Here is a 15,387-nt window from a genome sequence, read left to right as displayed (position 1 = left end):
TAGAAAGTTCTGCTGTAGTACTGTAATGTATTGTGAGCATATCTATTTACAGAGGAAAATATCAGCCCTGTGTTTCACAGCAAGGAGATGAGACCTGCAAAAAGAGTCAGGCTGGAGTTCTGTGGTGATGAGTAACAGAGCCCCCATATATGGCATCCTCCTCTTTCCACAAAATAACTCCTATGTTAAGGAAAACCATGTACTGCGTATTTCTAATGCAGTTGGATTTTTCAATTTTAAAAAAATCATCAAGATGGTGTACAAAAATTAGTATTTTTTTTTAGTGGCTGAAGAGTTTAAAAAAATTCTTGGTCAAGAATGAAGCCAGGCTGTAGAAACAGAAATTTTTATCTAAAGTTGGGTTTAGGATCTGGTTGGAAAAAGCTGAGAGTTTGAGCTGAGGCTGGGAGAAAGGCACTCTGAAGATAAAGTTGCATGTCTTCTTTAGAGTTTATTTAAACTTCTCTTATTTCAGAAGTAATTTTACCTCACAGAAGATCCTTTATCCACATTAGAGTGCAGATGTATTCCTCCTCCACCACCTTTTTGATGAATTTCAATTTCAAATAACTTAACGGCTAACAGCTCACAATTGTTCTTTATATTAATAGAAATACATGGTCTCTTTTGAAGTTCAGGTAGTAATTCAGTTCTTCAAATTCTTCTGCTGTTTATAAATGATTTGAACAGGGATGTCATAGCTTTTGATGCACCATTGCAGCCCCTGTTCAGCTATGTTCTCTTATTCAACTGGAAGCAACTTTTATATGCTTAGGAATCAAATTAAATGCTGTGCTAAGTGGAACCACTGAGTTGTCAATTACATTTATTTTGGACCAAGGGTGCAAGGTATTAATTATATCATGTGTCCACCGCAGGAAATTAATGAGAATGACTGTGAGAAATCAGATTTTTTGACTTAAAAACATTTAGAGAATTTTTTTGTGTGTGTTCGAAAGTATGAGACTTTAAAGATAATGCCTTGCTCTCAAACATTCTCCAAATTTTATTTCATTAAAACACAACAAATCAGTAGCGTGGGAAAAAAATCCAACAAAACAAAAAATTCAATCCATTTCAAATAATCAAAAATTATTAGATAGAATGAAGTGCAGTTCTGCAAATCATTTGTTGATAGACTTCTGGCATAAAAACTCTCTTCCACTGCAGATGTAGTGTAGTTCATGTACCATATCATAGAGTGCCTTGAGCCTCCCACAGTAGGAACAAGGTAAGTCAAAGTGACTGAACTGAAATGAGTCACTGCAGCTAGAACTGAAGGGAAGGAGGGATTGCTTATTTCATCAACTAATACTGTGGAAACCTGCAATTTCTACTTGGGGTGAGTGCGAAAATTTCATAGCTCTGGTTATGTTTCATGAAGCTGAAGAACTATAGATTGTTCAGAGGTGTCTGCCCACAACCACCTCAGTCATGCAGGCAATGAGGGGCAGCTGTCCCATGTCACAGCATCTTACAAGCAGAGCTTACAAAAATAAGCCAGATTCTGTTTGAAACTCCAAAAATGAAATACAGCCACCAGGAGGTTATTAATAAAGAGACAAAAATAGAGGAAGACTAGACTGTTCACTGACAATTTCCAAACAAAAAAGGGACTTAATTTATGAGTAATTTTAAAGTCCATCCAAATCTGAGCTCAGAATGGTGATATTTCTTAAATACAGTGTGCAGACAGTTGGTAAGGCAAAGCCTGTGATTCTCTGATGATAATGAAGGGAGGGGGGAAGAAGGCGGGCAGAAGGAGACAGAATAGCAACAATACTTAAGGAATGTTTCTTTACCTTTAAAGAAGAGAAAATGTTTCCAGTAAAGGTATATCTCTCCATTTTATCAGCTCTCTAGCCATTTCTTGTCACCAGATGAATACAAGAGTGTCTAGTACAAAAGACAAAAAAGAAATATACATACTTTATATACAATAATTCATTAAAAAAACAGAAAAGAGATGCCTAGGTTTTTTTCCTAGGATAAAAGGAACCAACGAGTTTTTAAATCAAAACTGGAAGAGAGGGAAATTAAGAAAAAAGCCAGAGGGAAAAACCAACCCGATTAATATTGATGCAGCTATGGCAAAAGCAAACAGACAGGCAGGGACAAGATTGCATCCAACCTCCAAAACACATGTAAAGTTGGAGCTAAAATGTCATATGCGTATGCAATTTATATGCAAAAATCTTTTACATAAAGCTACTAACTGCCAAGTCTTCTTTCACAACTTTTTCAAGGCTTGCAGTAACTCTGGGATTTTATATTCTCCCTCCATCACCTTAGTGAAGGCATGACTGTCTGTGAAGAACACGGAAACTTTCTTAAGGCCATGGTATTAAATTCTTTCTTACATTGCTGGGCTGGTGGCTCAGCAGGAAGACCTATTTTTTGCTTGTGTTCAAGCAACTTCCCTGGCAGTTATTGCCTGCAACAGACTGTAGGGAAGTTGCCAACATTTAGAAGCTCTGATGATGTGAGCCAACCTTAGACTAATAATTTTTTTATCTCAATATAAGTGGAAGAATTACATAAAAATAGACAATTTTTAACAGTATGGTATTCTGTTATGAGAGAAGGCTAAATAACACGGGTGCCATATGAACATCTTTCTCCTATCTACAGCACCTAACTTTAGCACAGTCCATATGTCTATTTGTCTGATAGCTGAACTTATTGAAATAACATGAGGTTACAAAAGAGAGTTCTAAAGCTTAGTGTCCCCAAACCTTTCAAGGTGAGACATCCATGAGTTGTAAACACTTTTTTTTGCATAACCCTGAAAATCAAAACCAATTAGTGAGCGCACTGGAATTTTACGTGGGAAACCCAGACACTTTTTTAAGAGTCCAGAAATCAGGATGAATGCTGCAGCCATTTACCACCGTCCTGTGCCTCTACCTTGGAACATGCAAGAGCTTCTGCCATAATCTCTTAAGAAGCTGCAGGATGGCAGCGTGGGCTGGAGAAGCAAGCCCCCAGAAAACTCAGCCTGCACACACAAAGGAGTCAGCGGTCAGCAGTGGGGATGGTATACAGAGGAACTGGAAACAATTATTTCATTTCCAAGTTATTTTAAACTCAGTCAGAGCAGTTCCCTTCAGACAAGAAAGATAGGCAAAGCCACCAGAAGGAGACAAGCAATGGTGTTACAAACATTTTGTTTTCATTTCTCGTCTCTGTGGCTATTGTACATTGTCAGACTGTTTCGTGAGCGTTTCCAGAGCAGAGGCTCTGACATATCTGCTCCCAGCAAACAGTTTAAATGTTGGCTTTAAATTCCTTAACAGATTCCAGGCCATCATCTTTTTTAATTAAATGCAAAAAAACTATGTTAATGCAACGTTAATGTTGAGATTGTCATTGGACAGATGTCAAGAAATTCAAAGTTATGGTTCCCACAGCAACCATAATTCAGCGACCCCCCTCCCCCACTTCCACAACCACCCTCCTGAAACATATTGGTCTCAAATTGTACAACAGGCACAAGAGTGAGGGGGAGCTGTGAGAGACAGAAATTGTGTATGGGACCTCTTGGAGCTGCTGCGGATGGGGTGGACATCAGTCCTTTTCCCGGAGGAGAAAGTACTGCTAGTGGCAGCACTGGGACACAATGGCTCCTATCTACACCTCACAGTGGTTAGTTATATCCTTGTGTAGCAGGGGTAAACTGGGCACTCATTTCACCCACTTCAGCAGTATATCCACTAGCACACCTCACCCAGCACAAACCAGCTGTACTGTGCAGTTACAAAAATGACCCCTATAGTCCATGTTAGGGTATTAAGCCAAATGTTGAAAGGCGGCAGCTACTGCCACAGCACAGCCAGAAATGCAAACGTATCACTGTAGCCACCACAGCTAACACTGCGCAACAAAACCCTCCTTTATTCATCCCAGAATATAATACACTTCATCACTATGCACCAGAGTGAACACTGAAACACACAAAGCACAGAAACAATAATTTCCAGTGAGATAACATTTTTCACAGTACAGCTTTTCAGACCCTGATCTCTCAGGCTTTGTATGTAAAGGAAAACTACAAATTGCTTTGAAAAAAAAAGAGCCTGTAAACTTAAAATATAATCCAATACAGTGCTAAAAATCATGAGTTTGGAAGCAGTACTGGTTTTCTGACATTTATAATTTTTCTTATATGCCATCCCAACTAACTTCTCAAAATTCAATAAATTTAAAAAAAAATCCATTCACCCAACAATCTCATCACCTCTCTCTTGCTAATGTCTCCTCGTGCACTACAGTTCCCAGCTGCCCTTCTTCTAAATTGTCTAATTGGAGTTAACCTAATTAAGTTAGCCAAACAATTACCCTTAATATGTACTTTTAAGTTTTCTACTTAACCGTCAGACCTGTAAAAGCACTTACATTTGTGTGAAAGTATAATTGTTTTTCCCAACTTTCTAAGTCTTCTAACATCTCTCCCTCCAAAACAATTTGGAGGTATTTTGGAGGACTGTTACAGCTACATAAACTAATCTGTCATTTTGTGCATGCTTTTTTGAAGATATGGGGCCTTTGAATGATTCTACATTTAATCCTAAAGTGAGTGAGTTACATCAGTCCACCATTACAGCAGTTACTACCTCTTACATTACCAGGTCCTCACCTGAGTGGGAATGATATATTTCTAGGTAAAACACCATGAGAAAAGAATACTTGTATTACTGGTGTTTCCTGACTATATAAGCCAGTGTTGGGGCTAAGCAGAATTTGGATGCTTTACGTTATTTCACAAAACATGACGATTGACGTGGTTGGTGGTTCTTTTCTTACCAGGTTTAAGACTGATATGGATGAGAAAGTATGCTTGCAAGAAAGTGTTTACATCTGCTACCTCTGTGTCCTGAGTCCCCACTTACTAGTCTGGGTTTTAGGAAGCTTGCTAAAGGCTTGCTTCCTAGGTTTTTTTCCTAAGAAGCACGTGATGTGTGTATGGAAGAGGAAGAGAAGGTGACAGAGAGAGGGGAGAAGGCAATCATAACCCTAGGACACCCATCAAATGATTTAAGTCTATATACATTACTGCAGTTTTGCCTTTGAAAGACAAATCAAGTAATGCTGCTGACACTTCCTCCTTCCTTTCAAACACTTCTTTTATTCTCAAGCCTTTCGATAGCTTAAAAGTTACCTTATATTTTCTCCAGTGTTAGTGCAGCAGTTTCCCATTTGATTTCATATTCAGTTCATATTTGTGGAAGCAGGAGGAGCTCTTTACTTTACTTGATAAATGGTAACATCTGGCTTTGTGATGGGCCATCACCAGCATGTTTAAAGAGCTGCTGACGCTTCAGGGAAAACTTGGTAAAACATTTCATTTAGAGGCAATTCTAGTTATTTATTCTATTTTCTGCATTCCTTGTCCTGCACTTTATACTAGGGACATTTGCATGAAAACAGACCTCAGCTCCTCATCTTCACACAGCGTTTTTTTCTTCTGATGTCCTAATCACTAATCATGTTTGTGTCACAGCAATCATATCCATAGCAACCACTTATGATGTCATAGAAAATTAGAGTTTCTGGGAAGGGCAATGAATAGGGCATAATGATATTAAGAGGCCAAATTCTGTATTACACTGCAGCAGTGAAAATTTGTTACAAGTCCATAACAGAAAACGGAATTGTGCTATTGGTCTTACATAAGCACACATAGGACTTGACCTTTTCTTTTGACTACAGGAATACAATGAGCTAAACATTCCTGAAAATCACAATATTTATATAAATATATTAGCCTGTCTATATATAGAGACCTTCAGCAATTGAAAAAAATGAACAGGCAGTTTCTCAAATAACATTTTTGCACATTCTCTCAGGACACTTCTTTCCTTGAAGTCACAGCCGGTCAGAGGTGTAGACATTGTACAAACAAGGCTTCTCCAAAAGCCAAAATAAATTTTTGACTCTTATATAGATTCTTTAAGTTTTGTGCAGTTATGTGCTGGATATTTGTACTCAAATAAGTATTCCCCATTTCTTAAGCATGTGTTCAGCAGCTTAGCTATAGCTGGAAAGCACAAATAATAAGCAGGAACACAATATAAGAATGGCGATCTGGCCCAAGCTTTAGAATGGCGATTTATTTATATCCTATGTTTAAATACTAAAACATTCTTATTTCATGCATTAAGCAAAATGAGACAAAGCGCTTTATCATGTAAACTCTGTACTTTATCCATCAAAACACCCATCAAAAAAGCAGGAGCACAAATTATTTTCCTTAGGTCACTGTTAGAAAATATATATTGTAGGAATTACACTTCTGGCGATTGCACAAACATACCCACAGATGAAAGGGCAGACAAACTAAGGTTCTTAATGGTGAAAGAACTAAGCTGCGAACTTGTGAACTTTTAGGTATTTCCCAGGAAGTGCTGTAGGGATAGAAAAGCTGTTGATGTGTCCTACACTACTCTGAGCAGTGATCTCATACCTTGTCGTTGCACAGGTAACAGAGTCCATGAACACAACATTAGATGCGGTTGTTTCCTGACCTTTAGTTCCATAGCCTCATACAGTCAAGGAAAACACAACTGCAGCCATGAGAGACCGCTCTTTTCACCATTTTTGCACAAGTAAGTATTACTGCAGATGAGCTCTGCCTGAAGTTTGATACATACTGCAGCTCTTTTCATCTCTGCTCCCAACTGCACTGTCTGGAAATGCCCATTTGTGCACTTATATATGTTATTATAATGTGCAAAAACTTGGAATTGAAAAGAAGGTAAATAGTGTATCTTTATGCTATGTTACATTTTCTAGAAGTGCAATTGAGGTATCAATCATTCCATTCTGGCTGCATTGATCGGTAATTTTCATTTTGTAATTTCAAATAAAGCTTCTCTCCACAGCAGCAACGGCAGCACTTTCCAGCATATAACTTCAGGTCGTTTTAGCTTCATGAGGTAAAGATCCTCTCTCCCCATCATTCTTGCACGTCTTCTAAGTGGTAATTCCACTTTTCCAATTAGATTACTGGAACAAGCCAAGTAAACAGTCACCTTTTCCTAGAGCCACAACATCTAACTAACAAGCAAATTTAGTCCAAATAACAGCTTGGGCTGAATCCCTACATTCCCATTGTAGCTTCAGCATTTAGAATGTGGATCTTTACATACATACATATAGATATATATATAAAGTGAACCTTAGACAGTACTAACGAGAGTGATTGCTCAATTTACACTACTTTTCGAGAAAAAGGACTTGTGGAAAAAAAATTAAAATGTTAAGTACATAAGATGCATACATACAAAAGAAAAAAAGAAAATATTGTAGAAAAACCAGAAAATACTGTAAGTGGATGAAGCCAGAAGTCAGACATGTTCAAATCCTTATTTACTACATAGCCCAAGGCAGGTTACTTCTCTCTGTCCCTCAGTTTGCTCATCAGTAAAATGGGCATCATAACCACTTAATTCAACAGGCTGTTGCAATGACATACAAATTCATTGCTCTTTCAAAAGCTGTGAGTTCTCCTAATGAAGGGTTTCTTCGAGATACAAAGAATTCATAGTGGCAAATTATTAAGTAATTCATTTTCATTTAAGTAACATTTCATTTAAGTGACATTTCATTTAAGTAACTCATTTTCATTAGTTCTGACCAACACTTTTCTGTGATAGCAGGTTTGGTTTAGACATAAAAGCAGAGCATTCTTACAAAAATGACTAGAAAACTGACTGAAGGAGAAAGGGAGTGAGAGTGCCATTGTCAGGATCAGTATTCTATTTTTGTTAATTATTCCTATTGTACTTAAATACATGTACCAAAATACTTCAGGCACATCAGAAACATTCAAAACAGAGAAACGTCAGAGAAGCTTCACAAATGACAGTAAAGCTGAATTAAGAAACCAGGACAATATCACCTAAAAGCTCCATGAATTCTGCATCAGAGACCATGTTAAAAATTAAATATAATACTTATGCAACAGTTTACGTATAATTTATGCTACAAGTGCACTTTGGCATGAAACTGTGATCCAGGCCACACAATGCTATAAAGAAAACATTGCTGGAGAGCCATATTTGAGGTGGACAAAGGGAAGAAAGAGGTGAGGCACAGAGGGAGCTGGTGTGACTCATGAATGATCACACCATGGCAGGAGCCAGGCAGTTTGGTCTTCCAACCCATCTGGCTAGAAGGCCATACACACACATTTACACACTCTTTAGGAATGTGCTCTGACAATGGTTGCATGCCTTCTTATATCCTTTTTCAACACATATTCACAAAATAAATGTTCCGTTCCAAAAATACCTAGCAGAAATAAAAAGTTACGAGCTATGTATTTATGGGGGAAAAAGAACAGTCCAGAGATCATCAGCACATGTTTTGTAAGACCTGAATTAACACACAGACCATTGTGTTTTCACAGAGCTAATCCACATAAACACATGATAAATCTTGTCTTTTGGGGCCAGAGTTCAGCAGCTGATGACAAGGGAGACTACAAGCTGTCTGGAAGAGTTGCAGCCACAGTAGGGATCTTACAGCAAAGTTTTCTCACCGAGGCAGCAGAGTACAGGAAAGGAGCTCTAGTCCCAGCTCTGCCACCACCCTTCTGATGATTTTGGTCACATCATTTCATGACAATCAGCACTCCCTCCCCAGCCTTTGAGTCTGTGCAATCTACTCAGGTTACATATTCCATAGGGTCTACTGAGACTTCCCAGCATCAATCTGATACCACCATCATTTACTACCACTGCAGGAAATGAGGGGCAACACCATCCAGAGACAGACTCCCAAACACCCACATCCATGACAGCAAAAATGTACCAAAGATGTAACAGCATTGTGGTAGATTACAAGAACAGAATTTTGGTGGTGGAGGGCGTAAGGCTCCATCTCTCTTTCTCCTCAGGGACTTTCCATTACTCAGCAGCTCTGATGTGATTTTGCACAGGACCATTTTCCCTGAGGGACTTGATCCATGGGCTAGCTGCAGCCCTAACTACATTTCAATCCTCCTGCTCTTCTTTGTGTGTTAGAGGACATGTTACCCCAGAACTCCCTCCCAAAATCCAGTGGCTCCCACTGACCTTTGTCCCAACCCACTCCACTATTTTCTCAAATTATCGTATTCCTCTTTTCCCTGCTAAAGATAGTGCTGGGCAGAAGTGTGAAGAACTGCAACAGATGATACACCATGCAAGTCAGGGATGGCCCAGAGGCCAGCAAATTATGGCAGCCTGGCCTGGGTTCACTGCAAGCAGAACCAGAGGCTACAGGCAGTGGGGTCTGGAGCAGGAGTTTCACACTGTGAGCCAGCATGAAGAGTCCCTGTGCCACCAGCAGCCATGAACCCAAGCTGAAAGGTAAGATCCATCAAGTGCAAAATCCCTGCCTTCCTATAAAGAACTGCCATGTGCCATTGAAGTTTTCCTCAAAGTAATAGCATACTATTATTAATCCACTTTGAAAAGTATGATCATAGAGAAAAGTATGATAATAGACTTCTGGTAGCTTAAGCTATTATTGTTATAAGACAACAGGACTGAGGACTAACTTTACGCTGCAGCAGGAGTGTCCTCACAGTCACACTGCAGGAGAGGAGGCCAGGTTAAGTCCTTCAACTCCTTCGAAGACCAGAGGAAAGTTTTACCTGTGAGAGCAGTGCCAGCACCTCGTGCCTTGCCACTGGTGTGAGGGACAGGGCCTGAAGGGCAGAGGTCCCTTCACTTTGGGGCACAGCAGGGCAGCTGGGGGAGGCATGAATGGGATGGGTGGACATGTTTTCTCCTTTCCATGGCTAGGCAGCAGCAGCTGACAGGAATGGAGGGGCAGTGATTCAGCCTGAGCTGATCCTTTATGCCACTGCTGTCACTGAGAATTGATGTTCACACACACACACACACAGACACACATACACAGAGCCCTCAGCCCACTGCCACAGCACACCCAACAAGCTCTCCTGTCTGTGCTTGCTGTCCACTGTTTTACCTGAGGAATGTCTGCTCCAAGCCCTGTGTTCTGATTCCAGCCTTTCATCAGGCAAGAGTGGATAACTGAGGCAAGAAAACAGAAACTTGACCCATTCTATGGGATTTTCCTATTGCAAGCTGTACCTAAATGGATTTTAAATGGTTCATAACACACGAGTGAGCAAGGAAAGCACTATTTAAAGCTTTGCCCATTAAAGCTTTGCCACATCACTCCTGATCATGGAAGAGTCCAGCCAAGGGATAAAACCTCCCCACTTTTTTACTTTCTTTCAAAATTTGGCTTAATCCAAAGGTAGGAAAGTACAGTTACTAACTTGTATGAACCAGACGGAGTCTCTCCTTATTTTGTGCAAAATTTCCTTCAGTTTGGCCACAGCTAGCAGCATACAAATGACAAAATCTACTGTTTCTCTCAGCTGAAACAAGACAAACATTTATCTACTTAACACACAAAGAAACTGGAAACATGGAGAAGCTGAGTAGTTTTGCAGGCTACAGCACAATTTTACTGAAAGAACTTGACAAAACCAGTTCCTCTGCAACCAATGCTTATGACAAGACTACATACATTCATCATTTTTTTTAATCTAAGCTTTGGCATATATGAAATATTGAAATAAACTGAGCTAGGAAACAAATAAAATATGCACAGAGCCACAAATGGGCCTTCTTTTGTTTTCTTGATTTTTTCCCCCTACTTCCCACCTCTGCGGTGTCTGCCTGCAATGATTAAGTTGACAAATGAAGTTCTGACTACTAATTAAATTGAAAATAGCAGATATACTGTGACAGTGATCTCTCTCTCCCTCATACATCACCAGTAACAGTGACTCTGCATGGTTTTCCCTGCTCAGCTATCCCCAAGCCCAGTGGCACAAAGCACGGCAGCTCACTTACACCAAGCAGGGAGGGAGGGAGCCACTGAGTGTATCCTCTTGCTTATCGAGAGAGGAGAGGAGAGTTTAAATGTGTAACTACCAAAGCCTGGTGTCATCACTGTGCTGGTGTAAGCACTGAGAGACCTCTACTTTAGCTTGTCCTTTTTTTAGCCTGGCAGAGGCTGGTTTGTTCTCTAGGACACAGCTCATAGATGTGGTGACTGGGGATCAGTGTGATGCTCTGTACATCTGTATGCATACGTTTCTCATGTCAGCCTCACAAACCTCCTCCTGACATCCCATGGATTCTATGAGTTCCATATTGGGCAAAAGGCACTCCATACAAGAAGTAATGGCAGGAAATGTCTGTCATCCATTGGGATAGCAGTGAAGGGATCACTTGCCCTCCAAGAGCACAAAGGAAGGAAAGATAGATCTGGGCTGCAGTCATCCCTGCTTCTACCACCTAACCTTAATGGCCTTTTCTAACAATTGTAGCCATTCCTCAGACTATCTACTGTCCTAATGATTCTTCTCATTCTGTGATGTTTTATTTTTACTCCCTTGGTGCAGTCCCTTTCATCTCTATAACAGCAGAAATTTGAAAGCCACCCTGAATGCTTTGATTTTAAAGAAATGCTTGATATATATGAGCTGTGAAAATTCTAATCCAAATCATCTCTGAAGTTTATGACTTCATAGTAAAAGAAAAATTTGTTGAATTGTTCTCATTGCACCACCTCTCATTGCTTTTTTGGGATAGTCTATGGGCTTTCTTTCAATATGTTTGCAGGAGATGACTCTCACAGACAAAAAAATGCAAATATTTGAAGCAAAAATATCAACATGTTGATTTACCTATATAGAATATACACACATATAAAAATACAAACATATTTTATGACTGGTAATTTTATAATCCGTGTTTCTATTTGAGTTAGCTGAGGTTTTCATTTTTTCCTCATTTTGGGTTAGTTCATTTGATTTCATTATTTAAGTATTATTTTACAGAATTACCTTTCTGGTTTCTTTTTCATTCACAATAAGCTATCCATACATTTCTTTCCTCATGAGAGAAAATACTTCAACAATGTTCTCCAGGATTTCTGAAAGGAAGAAAATTGTAGCCAGCCAAACCCATTTTGATTGAAGTTAACAACATCAAGAACAGTGATAGAATAAGAAGCTCTTACTAAAAAACCCAACTACCTCTTTTAATTTTTGTCTTGTAGAATTTCCTTTTCATTTTGGAAAATGTAAGGAGTAACCAGCTGTTTTTTGTAAAATACAACTTATATTTATTTCCAGCAGGCCTCATCTAACTGAAGCCTTAAGTGAAGCTTTGGGAGTATTTAGGCATTCTTAACAAATGAAGGGCAGAGTGACACATAATCACTCTGACTGGAAGGTCTTTGGGTCAACAATTATTTTTTCATTCAGTGTTCAACGAGAGCTTCACACAACAGGAGCTGTGGTGGGCAACCAAAGCAGAATCATAATGGCTAACTTAATCCAAGCCTTTTAGGAAAATACCAAGTGAAAGCCTATTGTTTGCCCTTCTTTTCAGTCTCACAAGAATGATGGACTCCTTTCACTCCAGGGAACTTTTGCTGATGTACAGGATGGAAAGTTGATGAGACAGCTGGACCCATCCATGAAAAGTTAGAGAAGTGTCTGTGCTATAAAATGCCCCCAATCTTCCTCACAACTCTTTCTAAACAATTTAGTTTGCCTCACTCCTATGCATAGAAATATACTTTGCCCTTTATTCACCCAATTTCAAGGTTATACTCAAACATGTACTGGAAGATAAAAGCTTTAAATAATGTACATTCTCTCATTGTCCTTTTCATGGAGATCACAGGTGCATGACCTCGTCCCCCAGCACAAAAAGCTGTTGTCATGGAAACAGCTCAGGATGCCAACTTGACAACAACTGACATTCAAACCAGGAGGGACACCTTGTCTCCTGCCCTCCCCCACCAAAACAGTGAGTTACAGCAGGGGCCAAATCTGCAGTGTTTCTTCCTTGGCAGGGCTGGGATGTGTTCTGCTGTGAGGAGGAGGTGCAGCTGGCTCCAGCTCTACACTGCACTGCTGCACCCCAAAATTGCCTTGGTAAAAGAGCATCTGAGATTACAGCTAAGAAGAGTATCCTTTGCTTTCAATGCTTGCTGAGATGTGTTAAAGGGAAGAGGAGGCCACCTTTCTTAATGGCTAGAACAGAGAATCTCGTACCAGATCTCTCACAGTGCCACTAAATCTGTTCCTTTCAGAGTGCCAACAGATCACTGTCTTCCTAGAGGAAAATCTCTTCAGCATTGCATTTCCATTTCCTGCATGTAAAATGGGAATAACTGTACCTATGGCAAGCCTCAGATAAAGAGCTTTCAGTAATCAGTATTGTAATCCATTTTTTTTTTCTTATTCTATATCCAGCTGTATCGATACTGTGGTAATTATTCACCATTTAGCTCTTCTAATTGAATAATAAATAGTCCAGGAAGCAGGAGATAGACTTCTGGGCAAACATGTTGAAAAAGTGGATGCACATTCCAGAGAGAAATAAACTCAAGGGAAAGGTCTCTTATTTATGTTTTGTCCCCCAGGAGATTTAATTGGAATGAACTATACAGCTAAAACACACCCGCTCTCTTTGCCTCCTCCATACCTAAGCACTGCAGAATGTGTGAAATGTGGTACACAACTTTAAAGGAAAAAATAAACATTTTTGTGCATACATATATATCTACTCACATATATATAAAAATAAATAAATATGTATCATTGTGGCTGGGGGAAAGGAAACAAAACACATACAACAGCATTTACTTTCCTGGAGGCTTGTGCATATTCTCGTGCCTGAATGCTGTCTTGTGATCTCTACATAACCTTTGAAACACAAGTGCATATTTCACCCTTGCAGACTAGCACAACCATTTTTTTGTCATTCCAATTTCATTTCCAGTGCGGTGTGGACTGCGGGCTCAGCAGTCACTGGAGTCTGAAGTGACTCTTGGGACCTCCTCACTGTTCTATATGCAAATGGCCCTGCACCTGGGCAGCCGAGCGGGCTTGCCGACAGTTTAGTTATGCAAATCTGATTGATCGAGAGCATATTGCAGAAGAACACACGCAGGCCTGAGACACTGGCAGCTATATTTCACTGGCTAAATTCCCGAAGAAAGAAAAAAAATTAAATGCCAAGCATTTTGATGCATATTCCTATCAACCCCTGAAGTGCTCTAGCATTTATTTCGGTATGTTTTCAACACTTTGCTTAAATGTTGTTAATGCAATTTCTTGTGCTATTGCTGAATTCACAGAAGGGCTTGTTTTCTGTGGTTTTGGTTAGTTTTTTTTTTTTTAAAAAACAACCCCCAAAAAAACCCAACAACAAAGGGACAAATAAAGGCCTGAAACAACAACAAAAAATAGTTACTATGATGTCGCAACACAATAGGTCTGTCAGTTTATTTGAAATAATTCTCCAGGCAAATGGAGTAAATGCAGTGTTAAAATATAATTAGCTCTTACAGTACAGAGGAGTGCAAAGAAACTGATGTACTAGCACAAGTTGCCCAGACTTTATTCTTTCTGCAACAAAAGGTAAAACAAACAGAGGGAATGTAGATTACATACTGTCACCCAATGTCGAAAGCACTTCTTTCTATTTACTAAACACTCTGTATAAAAAGGCAGGGAAGGAAAAGAAAAAAGAAGACAGAAAATAAAAGAATCATCTGGGATCAGCTTAAAATAATAAATTCTTTATAAAATAATAAATTTTTTATTTAACAGAAAAAGAAGAAAATAAAAGAAAAAATGACAACCCACCTATGTGTGAGCATGTGGAAACCTCTAATAGAGAACATGCTTCAGGCATCAACTTAATCTTGGTTTATTGCATACAACTGATTTATCTTCATTTACAAATGAGTGGTGAGCCCTGGTTCTAATATTTGCATTTCTTGCAGTTGTGTTTATGTACTTTAATGCCTTGGGGAACCATTCATGGTGTTGAAATAACATGATTTTTATTTTCTTTTCCCCATTTTTCCAGCAGCAGATAGAGACTATTTCAATGTTTGGACACTCTTAAAGCCACTGGGAAGAGACTTTTCAATCACTCATTTCATCTTTTCCAAGTCATATTGCGATAGAGGTTTTCAACAACAAGAGGGCTAATCAGTCTAAATTCAGAATATACATTTTTATTGATTTGATGTTGGGGGTTTTGTTTGTTTGTTTGCTTCTTTGTTTGAAACAGTCTCTTCTCAGGCAAGTTTTGGGGTTGGTGGTTCCACAGCTAAGGACTTACCAGTTGCACAGATCCCAAAGCAGAGAAGAGAAACTGTCTCAAATGGTATGCCTAAAATGACTAATGAAGGAGAGTCTGGTCTCAGTTGGAGCCACAAGGCATTCCACAAAACAAATAGTTACAATAGGACACTAGACAAACACCCATTAGTCTGGTCCTACAGAATATAAATTCAAAGAAACTCTCTCAACAAGATATATTTCCATTG

General features: G+C 39.2%; 1 long non-coding RNA gene across 1 annotated transcript in view; it reads right to left on the bottom strand.

The window, feature by feature from the left end:
- Nucleotides 1–1,841: 1,841 nt before the first annotated feature.
- LOC138110861 (uncharacterized) overlaps nt 1,842–15,387 on the bottom strand; it is a 32,600-nt gene continuing 19,054 nt past the window's right edge. Inside the window, exon 3 of the long non-coding RNA XR_011151120.1 lies at nt 1,842–1,896. This is a non-coding gene — a long non-coding RNA (uncharacterized lncRNA). The remainder of the gene's footprint in view (nt 1,897–15,387) is intronic.

This window comes from Aphelocoma coerulescens, chromosome 5 (assembly GCF_041296385.1).
Source record: "Aphelocoma coerulescens isolate FSJ_1873_10779 chromosome 5, UR_Acoe_1.0, whole genome shotgun sequence".
NCBI lineage: Eukaryota > Metazoa > Chordata > Aves > Passeriformes > Corvidae > Aphelocoma > Aphelocoma coerulescens.
Note: the sequence above shows the minus strand (reverse complement) of the source record. Positions and strands in the feature narration are given on the sequence as shown.